We start from the raw sequence: 15,251 nt of genomic DNA, 5'->3' as shown, positions 1-15,251 counted from the left end.
GATTTGTCATTGTGGTGTTTGTTAAAATGAAATTCCCTGCATGGTCATACTACCGAAAAAATATTTCAAGAAGATACATATAGTTGAAGAGACCCAAATAGAGGTGGAATTGGAAAATAAAAGGATCCCATCTCAATGGGGAAAACCACCGCAGGGAGAGAAAATGGAGTTGATGTCAGCTTGTGTGATTCCTAGCCACTGCCCAGAAACATTTAGGATGGCAAAGCTGTGTTTACCTTTTCCCGTTTGTAGTACTCTGGGAGAAGAGAGAGAGAGACAAAAAAATAACCCTCAAAAAGCCTGATGATGCAGGTCATATTTTGCAGAAACAGACCTGTAATGGCAAGAGGAAAAAAAAAGCAATTTCCGAGGGCTCTGTTGACTCACCAAAATGGTTCCAGAAAACAGCAAAGGAAGAAAGTGGGCGGCAATTTAATTATGTCAAATAACAGAACTAATGAAGCCTGGGAGCAGATGACCTCGGTGAACTGGATTTGGAAAGATTCCAACTCCCCCAGTGCGACTAAACTTCCCACCAAACCACAGAGTCTGAGTCCGGCTGTTCGAAACTAATAATGACTCTTCAACCATCCGGTTGGGACCCCATTGGTGAGAGAGAAGAGAATAATAATAAAAAAAACCCTGTCTCGGCTGGCGGTTCCGAAGGCATCAAATAACCCTGCCTCTTGGATGTCCAGTTTTTCTGCCGCTATTATTGCACCTCTCCAGTGATTGCTACCTATTTGAAAAACTGTCCCTTTAAGGAACAATTGATTAGCCCATAAATAAGTCTGGTAGGGAACATTTTGCTCTCAGTCAGGACCACCAGTGGGCTGACTGAACGTGGTCTTTCCCACAGCGATATTTGATAGGGACTAGCTTGAGTTGGAAAATGTCATTTGCTCAATGAAGCCTGCTCATTTTTTCCCCCGACTACTCCCTGGTCCCTGAAAAGCTCACCAATCTCTTGTCACTCAGCATCAGACAGCCGTGGTGTTATGCCTGTCACGTGCAGTTATCAGATGGGTGTCTATTTTTATAAAAAGAGAAAATGGAAAGTCCCAAACTGAATTATGGGTCTAATGCCTTTTTTCCTGCTTTTTGTTTTCTTTAATAATATGGCATTTCTTAGGTGCTTACCATGTGCCAGGCACTATCAAACAAAGCACCGGTGAAGATTCAAGAAGGTCAGGATGGACAGAGTCCATGTCTCTCATGGGGCTCACACTTTTGATCCCTGTTTTACAGATGAGGTAACTGATGCCCTGAGAAGTTAAGTGAGTTGCCCAAGGTCACACAGCAGACACATGGTAGAGCTGGGATTAGAAGCCAGGTCTTTCTGAGTTAATGATGGTATTTGTTAAGAGCTTACTATGTGCCAAGCACTGTTCTAAGCACTGGACTAGATACAGGGTAATCAGGTTGTCCCACTTGAGGCTCACAGTCTTCATCCCCATTTTACAGATGAGTTAACTGAGGCACAGAGAAGTGAAGTGACTTGCCCAAAGTCACACAGCTGACAGGTAGCAGAGCCAGGATTAGAACCCATGACCTCTGACTCCTAAACCCAGGCTCTTTCCACTGAGCCATGCTGCTTCTGAGTCCCAGGCCCGTGTTCTATCCACTAGGCCACAGTGCATGGCACATAGTAAATTCTTAGCAAATATTATTTTTCAAGAAGCCTCTCCCAATTGCTGCCCTCTAGGCTGCTTAGCCCATTCGACTGCATGGGCTAAGATCATGCTTCATTGTGCCTTTAAATTGTTTCTTCTGGCTTGTTTGTGCCCCATTCGGCAGCATCTGCTCGGGTTCCCTTTTATCTTCCATTCACCTCACATAGGTTCTGCTTCATTGCTAGTCAAGAATATTAGAAAGACTTATAAGGTTCAATGAAACTTCACTGGGTACCAAAGAGATCTTATTCTTTTCTTGAGTGGGCATCATTCTGTGATAGATCAACTACTATAGTAGCTTAATTTACATCAGTCCCGCTTTGATTGAAAGGATATTTTTGAGCAACAGTTCTGCTATTTCTGGTGGAGCTTAGATGTTTTAAAATAAAGAGTCACTGTTTCCCCAAATACACTGAAATGAAATTCTGGTTGCCACTAAACATCCTAAATCAGATTTCCATTTACCATTTTCCATTCCATTAAACTGTAAGCTCCTTGAACGCAGGAATGTCATCCTCAGACTACAAGTTAATTATGAACAGACAACGTGTAATAATAATTATTATTATGGTATTTTTAAGAGCTTAGTCTGTGCCATACACTGTTCTAAGCGCTGGGGTAGATACAAGATAATCAGGTTGGACTGAGTCCCTGTCCCACATAGGGCTCACAGTCTTAACCCTGATTTTACAGATGAGGGAACTGAGGCACAGAAAAGTGAAGTGACATGCCCAGCGTCACACAGAAGACAAGTCATAGATCCAGAATCAGAACCCATGACCTTCTGACTTCCAGGCTCATGCTCTACCTACTAAGTCATGCTGCAACTCTGCTGTATTGTAGTTTCCCAAGCACTTAGTTCAGTTCCCTGTACACAGAAGGCACTGAATAAAAAACAATGATGATGGTGACAACAACGATGATGATAATGATGATGATAATAATTATGGTATTTGTTAAGCGCTTACTATGTTCCAAGCACTGTTCTAAGCGCTGGGATAGATAGAAGGTAATCAGGTTGTCCCACGTGGGGCTCACAGTCTTGATCCCCATTTTTCAGATGAGGTAACTGAGGTCCAGAGAAGTGAAGTGACTTGCCCAAGGTCACACAGCAGACAAGTGGCAGAGCCAGGATTAAAACCTACATCCTCTGACTCCCAAGCCCAGAATATTTCCACTAAGCCACACTGCTTCTCAAAGCATGATAATGAGCTCACAATCCAGAGGGGAGACAGACATTAATATAAATAAAACCCTCGCACTTAGTACAGTGTTTAGCAAATGCCATAAAAATGTTGATAGGCACAATCCCTGCCCAAATAAGTTTACAATCTAAAGGGATTTAACAGTCTACAAGGACTACTTAACAGAACAGAAGCAGCATGGTCCAGTGGAGAGAGCACAAGTCTGGGAGTCAGAACTCCTGGGTTCTAATTCCATCTCTGCCAATTGCTTGCTATGTGATTTTGGGTAAGTCACTCAACTTCTCCTGTTTCTCTCTCCTACTGAGACTGTGAAGCCTACGTTGAACAGGGACTGTGTCCAACCTAATTAACCTGCATCTACTCTCGTGCCTAGAACAGTGTTTGACCCTTAATAAGCACGTAACAAATAGCATTAAAAAATCCATAAGAACAAAAGACTATAATCCACACCAATTCAGGGTGATCAGAGTGATGGCACATGCAGTTTGGGATTCGATTTATAAAACTGGCAATAGGATGCTTGGGTGACCTCCATCCTTAATATCCTGCTAACATCCCTAACTCTTCCTTCTTCATCACTCTTTCAGCTTTCCCTCTAGAGTCCCACTGAACTTCTCTTCAATTAACCTATGTGAAACAGTCATGAATCTGCAGCAATTTCTGAGCTAAGTAGCTTGAGTGTAGCAAGAAATTTGATTCGTGACCACAAGAGAGTTTCTAGGGTGGCCACATGGTCAATTCATTGGCTATCGTGTCCTCAGGGCTATAGCTTACTCTCCTAGGATGGTATTCCATTTCCCCACCCTTTCACGCTCAATCCATCAAAGGTATTTATTGAATGCTTATTATGTGCAGAGCACTGTACTAAGTGCTTGGGAGAGTACAGCTTCCTCTTTCATAGGGTGGGTGGGTTTTATTCAGTGGACCCTCAATCAATAGGTAGGTCAAATTTAAGGGAAATAATCCCCTTTCCCATTCCTGCTGTCTTTAGGGACAGACCTTCTGAGTCTTGTTAAGTTTAACTCAGCTCTAAACAATTGACTTCTCTGAGGCAGGGGTCCTGAGACTCCCCATTTCCTCCCCCCCAACCCCTCCACCCACACACCTCTGAGGAGAGAGCTCGTTGTGTTTGCTTCCAAGATATCACAGGGACTGTCTCCATTCTTGGCTCTTGTTCTTGCCTTAAATCAATAAACTAGAATTTTGTCTTTTGTTTTTTCCTCAGAAGTTCTAATATCGACCCAGAGAGAAGATACCAGAGTCTTCTAGTGGCTTGAGCCTGGGTCTTGGAGTCAAAAGGACATGGGTTTTAATCCCGGCTCTGCCACCTGTCTCCTCTATGACCTTGGGCAAATCATTAGAGAAGCAGCATGGCTCAGTGGAAAGAGCCCGGGCTTGGGAGTCAGAGGTCATGGGTTTGAATCCCAGCTCTGCCACTTGTCAGCTGTGTGACTATGGGCAAGTCACTTAACTTCTCTGTGCCTCAGTGACCTCATCTGTAAAATGGGGATTAAGACTGTGAGCCTCACGTAGGGCAACCTAATTACCCTGTATCTACCCCAGCATTTAGAACAGTGCTCTGCACATAGTAAGCGCTTAACAAATACCAACATTATTACTTAACTTCTATCTGCCTCAGTTATGTCATCTCTAAAATGGGGATTAAGACTTTGAACCCAAGGTGGAATATGGACTGTAGCCAACCTTAATTAACTTCTATCTACTCCAGCACTTAGAGTACAGTGCCCGGCACGTTATAAGCATTTAACAAACATTGTATAAAAATAAACAACACATAAGCTTTTTATGCTATTGCTAATTACTTAACTCATCACCTAAGTGCCTAGTACATTACTTCGTGTTCCTGTGTTATGCTAAAAGGAGAGGGAGAAAGGGTAAAACGGTAACCTGGGCTCATGGTGGCAAACTACAGCAAAGGCCCTTTAGCTTTTGGAAATGGATGGTACGTGCAAAGAGAAGCTGGAAGTGATACTTGAACTGTATTTGAATTGCCATGTGACTGGTTTTTCTTCAAACCAGAGAGGTCTCTGTGCCAAGCCCTATCTTAAGCACTGGGGTAGATGCAATATAAGCTGATAGGACTTAGTCCCTCTCTCACACGGGCTCCCAATCAAATGAGAAGAGAAAATTGTACTTTCCAAGCCTTAGTATAGTGCTCTGCACACAGTAAGAGCTCAATAAATACAATTGAATGAATGAATAGATAACTTATCCTCATTTTTACAGATGTGGAAAGTGAGACACACAAAAGTGTCACTTCCCCAAGGTCACCCAGCAAGTAAATAACAGAGCCAAAGTTAGAACCCAAGTGTCCTGATCCCCAGGCCAGTGCTGTTTCCACTAGGTAATGCTGCTTCCTTCCCTGCCCAGAATTCATTGAAAAGAGAATTGCAGTAAGCAGAAAGACTCTCTTGTGAAATCTATAGGTAATCTGAAAATCCAATTGTTTGAGAATAAAATCATGATGTGTTATAGAGCTTTTCTTTTCCAAAGCATTATCAACAACTTTCATCCCATTTCATTTCCCCTGTATCCTTGAGTGGCAAGGACAGGAATCATTTTACAGAAGGGAGAGTTCTGGCACAGACAGGTTGAATCATTTGTCTAAAGTCACACAGCACATCAGTGGTAGAGCTGCATTAGAACCCAGGTCTCCCATTTTCAAATCTGAGGTCTTGCCTCTAAACCACTCAGTTTCTCATAAGGCTCTGGGAGAAGGAAGTGAGACAAAACTTTTTGCTTCCTTTGGCTCCAAATGCTAAAGAAATGCATTCAGATGTTAATTTTTCAATGGGAATAAAAAATAGAAAACCAACACATAGCTTTAAATAGGGGTCTCTTCAATTTTGAAGACAGTTCCTTCGTGTCTTTGGACTGGGGATTATGTGTGAATTAAACTTCATTTAGCCTCCAGCATTTTCTACATCTTAAGCTCTTAATAAAGGCAATGATTGGATGATTGATTGATTAAACTCATATGATCACAGATATTTGAATGAGGTCTCCAATGACAGGACAAGAGACTCTCTACACAATTATTATTTTTATTTATTTGATGGGTTAAGGGCTTATCTTTTGCAAAGCAAAAGTCCCTAGATCATTGGAGGCTCATACAAAAATACTAACCATAAGTTTATTATTTATTAAGCACTTACTATATGTCAAGCACTAATCTAAGCTCTGGGGTAGATACAAGTAGATACATGTCCTGTCACACATGGAGCTCTCAGTCTAAGTAGGAAGGAGAAAAGGTATTGAATCCCCATTTTACAGTGAAGGAAACTGAGGCACAGAGAATTCAAGTGGCCTGCCCAACGTCACCCAGCAACCAAGTGACTGCGCAGGATTAAACCCAGGTCCTCTGCCTCCCAGGCACGTGCTCTTTCCACGCTGCTTTTCAAATGTCATCTCTGTTCCTTCCTGGGGAAATGTGAAGTGAATCTCTGCAAAAGACCTTTCAGATCATTGGTGGCCCTTGCAAGACAGGTCACTTTGGCTTTGGAGCAAATTGGAAGCTCTAATCCAATATACAAGCCATGCCACTTTGGAGCCCCAGTACAATTGAATGAGCCACTTTCGGAGATGGTAATGTATTATCACAGCCACTGACCTGTAAATGCCTGATTGATGAGAGCAAGTGAAGTTTCATAGGGGAGAGTACAGAGAGGAAATATCTGCACAAAATGTAGCAAAAATATAAAATTACATCCCAAGATCTAGGAACTTTTGGCCAACCGAAATGGCTGAGTCAGATCAATGTTCCATCACTCCAAAATTCCATCTCCAATAGTGGCACCAGGATAAATGATAATAATAATAATAATGATATTTGTTAAACACTTACCACAAGCCCAGCATTGTACTGAGTGCTGGGGTAGATGCAAGATATTCAGGTCCCACATGGGATATACATTCTAAGTAGAAGGAATTTGGTCTCAGTGGCTTTCCTAGAGATCCATCCTCACCTAACTGCCCTAAAACTTTGCCTCAGCTTCCTCATCTGTAAAACGGGGATTCAATATTAGTTCTCTCTTCTACGGAGACTGTGAGCCCCATGAGGGACAGGGACTGTGTCCAAGCTGATTATCTTGTATCTACCCCATTGCTAAATACAGTGGTCAGCTACTAGTAAGTTCTTAAATAAAACTACTATTATTAGCATTATTATGTGGCTTTTTCTTCCTACCTAGGATGTGTCCAGTTTTGGGATTTAGATCATCACAGTCCTTCCCTGAGTATGGAACCAAGAGCATGTAACAACGAACAGTGCTTGGCACATAGTAAGCGCTTAACAAATACCATTATTATTATTATTATTATTACCTTGTGCTCAGGGGGCATGGACCTCAAAACTTCCCCTTATATATCTTAGTCTCAGAAAACCATTTGCCCCTCGTCTTTAAAGTGTGCTGCCTGAGTGTTCTCTCTGTGAGCATTCTCCTGTGCCCAACTTGTCAAAATGCTTTAAATTCTGATTCCAGCCCCAAAGGACTAGCCGCTAGCCACACACTAAATCTGGTTTTAGTCCTCAAGTAGAGTAATGGTGATTAAATCAGCTTTTCCCAGTTTATTTGTGGGTCAAGCAGAGGACAAGGGGCCTGAATCTTATATTTCAACCATGTTTTCAAAGATACCGTGAATTGAGAGCCAGGCCGATATAATAATTATGGTGTTAGTTAAGCACTTAATGTATGCACTTGGATTTGCTCGAGTAATTCACCCCTCCCTCAGCCCCGTAGCACTTATGTACATATCTATAAATCATTTATTTATATTAATGTCTGCCTTCCCCATAGACTGCAAGCTTATTGTGGGCAGGGAACATTTCTACCAACTCTGGTATACTGTACTCTCTCACGTGGCACAAGTGCTTTGCACAAAGTAAGTGTTCAGTAAATATCACTGATCGATTGACACAATTGTTGGCTTCTGCCTCAGTAAGGCAATTTCCATTTGTATTGTTGGAAAAATAATTGCTGCAGCACTCTTTTCAACTGTACCTCTTCCCTTTTTTTTTAGTAATAGTAGTAGGAGAAGAGCAAGAGAAGCAGCATGGCATAGTGGATAAAGCACAGGCCTGTGAGTCAGAAGGTCCTGGGTTCTAATCCCAGCTCCACCTTATGTCTACTGTGTGACCTCGGGCAAGTCATTTCACTGCTCCGTGACTCAGTTACCTCATCTGAACAGTGGCAATTGAGACTGTGAGCCCCTTTGGGACAGGGACTTGTCCTCTCCCGCTATTTGCTTGTATCCATCCCAGTGTATAATACAGTGCCTGGCACATAGTAAGTGCTTAACAAATGCCACTATTCTTATTAGTAGTAGCAGTAGTAGCATTTATTGAGCACCCTATTGGTGTGCTGGGTGGTTTTAGGTGCTCAGGAAGTACAGACAAGAAAAGTGACCCTTATCCTGCCTACAAGTCATTTACATTCTAATAAGGAAGAAAAACATACAAATATTTACAACTAGGGGATCAAAATAAGTAATTGAATATATCCATTGTCTATTCAAGTATATACCTGTAGATACAAAAATATATAGATATGTAGATCTATACCTATCTCTATACATGTATAGAATATATATTTTGAATACAGTGAATATATTCAGCTCGTCCTCTAGACTGTAAGCTCATTATGGACAGGAAATTTGGCTCCTAATCTTGTTTTTAGTATTCTCTTCCAAATGCTTAGTAGAGTGCTCTGCACGTGGTAAGTGCTCAGTCAATACCACTGATTGATTATATTCATAAGTGTTGTGGGATACTTTAGATGATGCTTAATGTCTCCTTCCAGCAGTCACGGAACCTACATTGAAAGCTGAATTGCTATTTTGCTCTTCCACTGTCTTCTCTTCTTTGTAAAGGCAATTAGTGTCCAGTCAGCATTGAAAATGAAGGAGACTCAGACACGTTCTTCAAGAAAACCTGAGCCCTTTCTAGTACCTAGCATTTTAGAGTAATCTGATCAAAGTGCATTTCCAAGGAATTCAATTTAAATGAAATAACCGCTGCAAAAGGTATCATGTAAATTACAGTTTGGCCTGAATTTTCCTTCCTTCTGAAGCATTACAGCACCCTCTCTCCTATTGATTCTGGCTAATTTCCAGATCTTAAAGTCTAAAAAAAAAAGTTCCAGCAGTAGAACACTGAGCACATCAAACACAATGTAATCAAAATTATGTTGAAAAGCCCAATTTACTCAAGAGTTTTATTGAGTTAGACAGGCTTTACAGATAGTTAAGTTTCCTTCCGAATAATCATTGGTAATAGAATTTACTAGTAATAGTATGTCTTAAGCACTTAATGTGTGCAGAGCACTGAGTTAAGCACTGGGAAAGAATATACAGCTGGGAATTAGAAAGGGCCTCTATCCCATGGAGAACTCACAATCTAAAAATGGCCAATGACAGCTTGACAGATATCTTCACTCGAATATGCCTAAATTTCTCTCCCAAGATTTCCCCAAAGTGGCCTGATTTTTAGATTTCAACCATGTTTTCCAAGATACTGTGTCTTGAGAACTAGGCAATAATTATAATATGAGGTAAGCACTCATCATAAACCAAGCACTGGACTAAGCATTGGGGACGACATAAGATAATCAAGGCGGTCACAGTCCCTATCTTACGTGGGGATCACAGTCAAACTAGGAGGGAGTAGGATTTAATCCCCATTTTATAGATGATGAAACAGAGGCATAGAGAAGTAAAGTGACTTGCCCAAGATCACACCGTAGACAAGAGAAGCACCATGGCCTAGTGGATAGAGCATGGACCTGGGATTCAGGAGGTCATATGTCCTAATCCTGGCACTGCCACTTGACTGCTGTGTGACCTTGAGCAAGTCACCTCATTTCTGTGGGCCTCAGTTACCCCATCTGTGAAATGTGGATTAAGATTGTGAGCTCCATCAGGGATAGGGACTGTGTCCAACCTGTTTACCTTGCATCTACTCGAGTGCTTAGTACATAGGATGTGCTTAGCAAATACCATGATCATTGTCATTATTATTATGAAGTGGCAGATCTGGGATTAGAAGCCAGGTTTTCTGACTTCCTGGCCTGCGTTCTTTCCCTTAGACCCTACCACTTCTCATCTGTACTATCTAAGGGTGCTATTTTCCCTCTGAGGCTCTTCCTAGGTGTTGTTTTGTTCTAATGACTGATTGGCATTGTGGGTGAATAGCCTATTTCATACCGGAGGCTTAAAATCATTAAGGATTCCTGTCCGAGCCAGATACAAATTTTTCAACACTGAATTGTGTTAAGGATAATTCAGAGACCTTAGGAAAAGACCCGGCTACTCTCTGACCCCAAAGTTAGTGCAAAGGATAGTCTGGGAGAAGGCTATATCATCTACTGATTTCAGTGTAATTTATCTCAAAGCGCAGTCACATAGCTAGAATGTGGATAGTGAGGATGAATGAATAACTGGGGGGAATTATACGGGTTCCGTCTCCTTGAGTGTTAAAGTCAGAGTTAAATCTCCAAATTCCTGATCGACTCCAGAACCCTAGATAGCCCCTAAGAAAACGATTCAGTAATATCTAGAAATACCAGGACGTGTTTCAGCCGCCCCTGATTCAGAGCAGTCAACAGAAGAAGAGCAGATCAATAAAGCAGGCAAAAGTAAACGCAGGCCTTAAGATGTCTGAGGTAGAGTAAATCCACTGAGAGATGTTTTCTCAGCTGTAAAATAGGTATGATAATACCTGTGTTCTCTCTGAGGGGAGCTGGGCGGATTAGTGAGTGTTTGTAGAGTGCTTTAATCTTCTTAGATAAAAAGGAGCTATGGAAGCCAAAAAGTATTTTTGTTATTCTCAACAAGCATTCGGGAGCAATCTTTCAGGAAGGTAGGAATTCAGAAGGTCTTGCTTTGCAAAGCTTGGGGGGCAAAAATGAAATTAAGTCTTCATGATAATTTTTATCTGTGGCTTGTTAACTCTCCTTTCTCTGTTGGTTTCGGGAACACTATAGTTTGGGGTAGGATAGCTGGAATTGAGCAGGAACAATTACATTAATGTTTTATTTGTGCAGGTTTTCAGGGTGTTAATTAAAATCTAGATGTAGATATTGGCAACTAAAGAACTAAGAGTGTCTTTTCTACCCAACTGATGGAAATTTAGAATCCATTTAGTACTTATAATCAGCACATCAATACCAGGAGTCAGACTGTAGGTTGCACTGAAGAGTGACGGAAAGGTAAACTTGGATAGAAGGTAAACTAGGCACTCCAAAACCATGGCAGTGACCAAGCTTCTGCATGGGTGAAATAGTTATTGAATCAAACTTCTAGACTATGAGTTCGTTGTAGGCAAGATATGTCTACCAACTCTGAGTATTATACTCTCTCAAGTGTTTAATACAGTACTCGGCATACAGTAAGTGCTCAGTAACTATGGTTGATTAAGTGATGAAGGACTTACTAAGTTTCAGAACAATATGTTAAAGGTTAAGGTAGATATAAGATAATCAGATCATCATCATCCACAGTCCCTTCTCAAGAAAGGCCCACAGTCTAGGAGATGGCGCTAGAAGGTTATCATAGAGAAGGAGCATCATATAACAGAAAAACCACAGGTCTTGGAGTCAGAAGATTTGAGTTCTAATCCTGTCTCAGCTAAATGCCTATTGGGTTACCTTGGGCAAGTCACTTACTTCACTTCTCTATGCCTCAGTTTCTTTACCTGTCAAATGGGAATTCAGTACCTGTTCTCTTCTACTTAGACTTGTAAAGCCCAGGTGGTACAGGAACTTTGTCTGGTCTGCATATAGTGTTTTGACTCCAGAGTTTAGAACATAGTAAGTGCTTAACAAATACCACAATTATCATTCTTACTCTTATTCCAGGAGGAAACAATGACTAATAAAAGTGAAATACTTTCCTTACTGTTATTCAGTAGGTCCATAACAAGAAGTAGGAGTGAAATCTGGAGTCATTCTAACTCCCCAGCCTATGTCTTTCCACTAGACTATCTTGCCTATTCTGTATATAAACACATACAGAATCAATCAATCAGTTGATGCCATTTATTGAATACTTATTATATGCAGAGTATTGAACTAAGTGCTTGGGTGAGTATAATACAACAGAATTAGCAGATACATTCCCTGTCCACAGCAATCAGTTAATCAACAGAATTTATTGAGTGCTGTACTAAGCGCTTGGGAAAGTACAATATAGTAAAGTTGATAGGTACTGCCCTTGCCCACAAGGAGCTTCTAGTCTATAGGGAAAGACAGACATTAAAATAAATTACAGATAGGGAAAATAGGGGAGTGTAAGAATAGTTACAGGAGAGGGATTTATGGGAAGCATCACCTAAAAGTTGATGATGTAGTCAGTAGTATAAATCAGACCACACACAAATATATCTGAATAAGATAGGCCAAAAGTACATTCAAACTCTTCCTATTTTCTCAATCTTTCTGAAATACTTTATGGTACTTAAGCATTTACTATGTGCCAGACATTGTACTAAGTGCTGCAGTAGATGCAAATTAATCAGATTGGACTCAGTCCCTGCCTCACATAGGGATCACAGTTTTAATCCCCATTTTACAAATAAGGTAACTGAGGACCAGAGAAGTGAAGTGATTTGTCCAAGGTCACACAGCAGACAAGTGGCAGAGCCAGGCTTAGAAGCCAGATCCTTCTGACTTTCAGGCCCATGCTTTATCCACTAGGCCAGGCTGCTTCTCTGTCTACCTCCCACAGGAGATCTTCCCTAATTAATAATAATAATTGTGGCATTGGCACTTAATATGGTGCTCTACACATAGTAAGTGCTCAGTAAATACCAGTGATTGACATATAGAGCTCACAATCTAAGTAGGAGGGAAAATAGGCACTAATTGTAGTACTAAGCATTTGGGAGAGTATTGGGAGAGTTTGGGATTATAGCAGAGTTGGTAAACGTGTTCCCTGTTCACAAGTAGCAAATAGCACCGATCTGTGAAGCCATTGAGTATTTTCCCTAAAAATGAAAGTATTTCTTTTCTTCCTAGTCCAGGTGGCTCTAACTATTTATAATCTTCTGTTTACTTATCTTCTTTTTAATGGCAGAGCCTTCTGAGAGGCACAGTAATTTAGGAATCTACTGAGAGAAAATTTGACTGACCAGAATCCACTTCAGCACAGATCATCCTCACATACTTGACAAGCCCTGGCCAAAACTTCTCAAGAAAAAGAGGAAAGAAGGGAGGCAGGTGGGTATCTCTGACATTGCCAAAGGAGTCTATCTCTTCCTGTCTGATGCTGAACATGGCATTATGGAAAGGAAACACGCCAGCATATAAAGAGTATATTTAATGCTCTTTTAAAAGCCTCCCCATACTAAGAGCAGAGATGCAGATGACAGACACCGAGATATAATTTAAAAGCCTTTCTCTCTAGAATCAGAATCTTTATGCATCGGTTTGGTTGGAAATTCCATTCCTTTTTAGAAAGAAAATGCCAGGGTCTCTTTTCTTGAGGAAAATGAAGAAATAACAGGCTCTTCAATCCAGATCCTCTGTAATCATACCTTTGAAATTGGTCTCCCTGAGCAGAGCTATGTCAGCGGGTTGTTTTGTAAGGAAGGATAAAAATGTCTTTCCTCGTTGCTGAATGATTAATGACATTTAATTTATCTGACATTTAGAGAAATTATTTTAGTTGCAAGGGTCATCATGGGAAATTCAGTCGGCAATTCACAATAACGGAAAGGGCAGAAACAGCCACCAACATCCAGTTCACTACAATTTGGTTACTTCTGGTATTCCAGGGTCTGATTCAAGACAGGGACAATGTTTAGGAGGGTTTAAAACACTGGAGGAGGTTTGTCATTGATTTCTTAATGTCTTGAGGGGAGTATGAAGTCATATTTTTCTCTCGTTCCATTTTCTCCAAAAATATCCTAAGAACCGAAGCAATGGCTAATTTCAGTCCTTGGCCTGTTTATTCATGCTCTGGCCCTCCACCTTGCATCTAGAAGACATTTTCATTTTTCCAGAAAGCTTTTTACTGCAATTATCTCATTTTGTCTTCATAACAATCCTGTGACTTGGGGAGAGCTCGGTATTGTCATCCTGTTTCACAGATGAGGAAATGGCAGTCCAGAGAGTTAAATGACTTTTCCAAGGTCACACAACAGGCCAGTGGGACATGTAGAACTAGAATCCGGGTCTCCAGACTGTTCGTCCCATGCTCTTCCCATTCCTTAATTTTCTTGACAAGTATCTCAGGGAATAATAATCTGTATTTGTGTTGAGCTGAAAGCTCTATTTTCAGTGCCAGAAAAAGGTAACTTGGCTTCTTTTGACTGTTCCTGGAGTTGGTTAAGTTGAACTTGATCCATGGGCATTCAATACTTGCTCTCCCTTCCTACTCAGACTGTGGGCTCCATGTGGGGCAGGGACTGTGTCTGACCTGATTATCGTATACCTTAGAAAGGTCTTGGCACACAACAATAATAATTACTATGGGCCAAGCACTGCTCTAAGCACTGGGGTACATACCAGGTAATCAGGTTGTCCCACATGGGGCTCACAGTTTTTATCCCCATTTTACAGATGAGGTAACTGAGGCACAGAGAAGTTAAGTGACTTGTCCCAAATCACATAGATGACAAGTGGTGGAGCCGGGATTAGAACTCATGAACTCTGATTCCCCAGCCCCTGTTCTATCCACTAAGCCACGCTGCTTCTCCGCATAGACACATAGAGCTTAACAAATGCTCCATCTAGACTGCAAACTCATGGACAGGGAATGTGTCTTCCAATTCTGTTATTTTGTACACTTCCAAGCACTTAGTACAGTGCTCTGCACACAGTAAGTGTTCAATAAGTACGATTGATTGTTTGATTGAGAAATGTTTACTGTTGTTCAGTTACTGTACCTGCCCACACCACAGGGTTTGTTTTTTTTTAAATTACTGATTTTGTAGGGGTTTTTCTGATGGGAAATTCCTCCTGGGACCTGTAGGTGAAGAATCAAAACAGCCTGTGGAAGGCAGAGCAAAACTTGTGGGAAAGTTGTATCCCCCAAGCCACTTATCACTGTCTCACCCCCAAATCAGCCAGGGGAACATCAAGTCAACCCGAGTGATCAGGTGATCTATTGTTTCAGTGCTCAGCTTCCAGGTCTGGCTTTGGTCAATCCTTTAGCATATTAATTTGAAAAGGTCTGTGCCTGTTTTTTATCATTAAATAGTAAGTTATTTGAAGGCAGAGATCATATTCATAATTTATGGGGCCCGTCATTGGGCAGGGATTGTCTCTATCTGTTGCCGAATTGTAATAATAATAATAATGTTGGTATTTGTTAAGCGCTTAGCATGTGCAGAGCACTGTTCTAAGCGTTGGGGTAG

Source organism: Ornithorhynchus anatinus, chromosome 7 (genome assembly GCF_004115215.2).
Source record: "Ornithorhynchus anatinus isolate Pmale09 chromosome 7, mOrnAna1.pri.v4, whole genome shotgun sequence".
NCBI lineage: Eukaryota > Metazoa > Chordata > Mammalia > Monotremata > Ornithorhynchidae > Ornithorhynchus > Ornithorhynchus anatinus.
The sequence above is the reverse complement of the archived record's forward strand: the minus strand, read 5'-3'. Positions refer to the sequence as shown.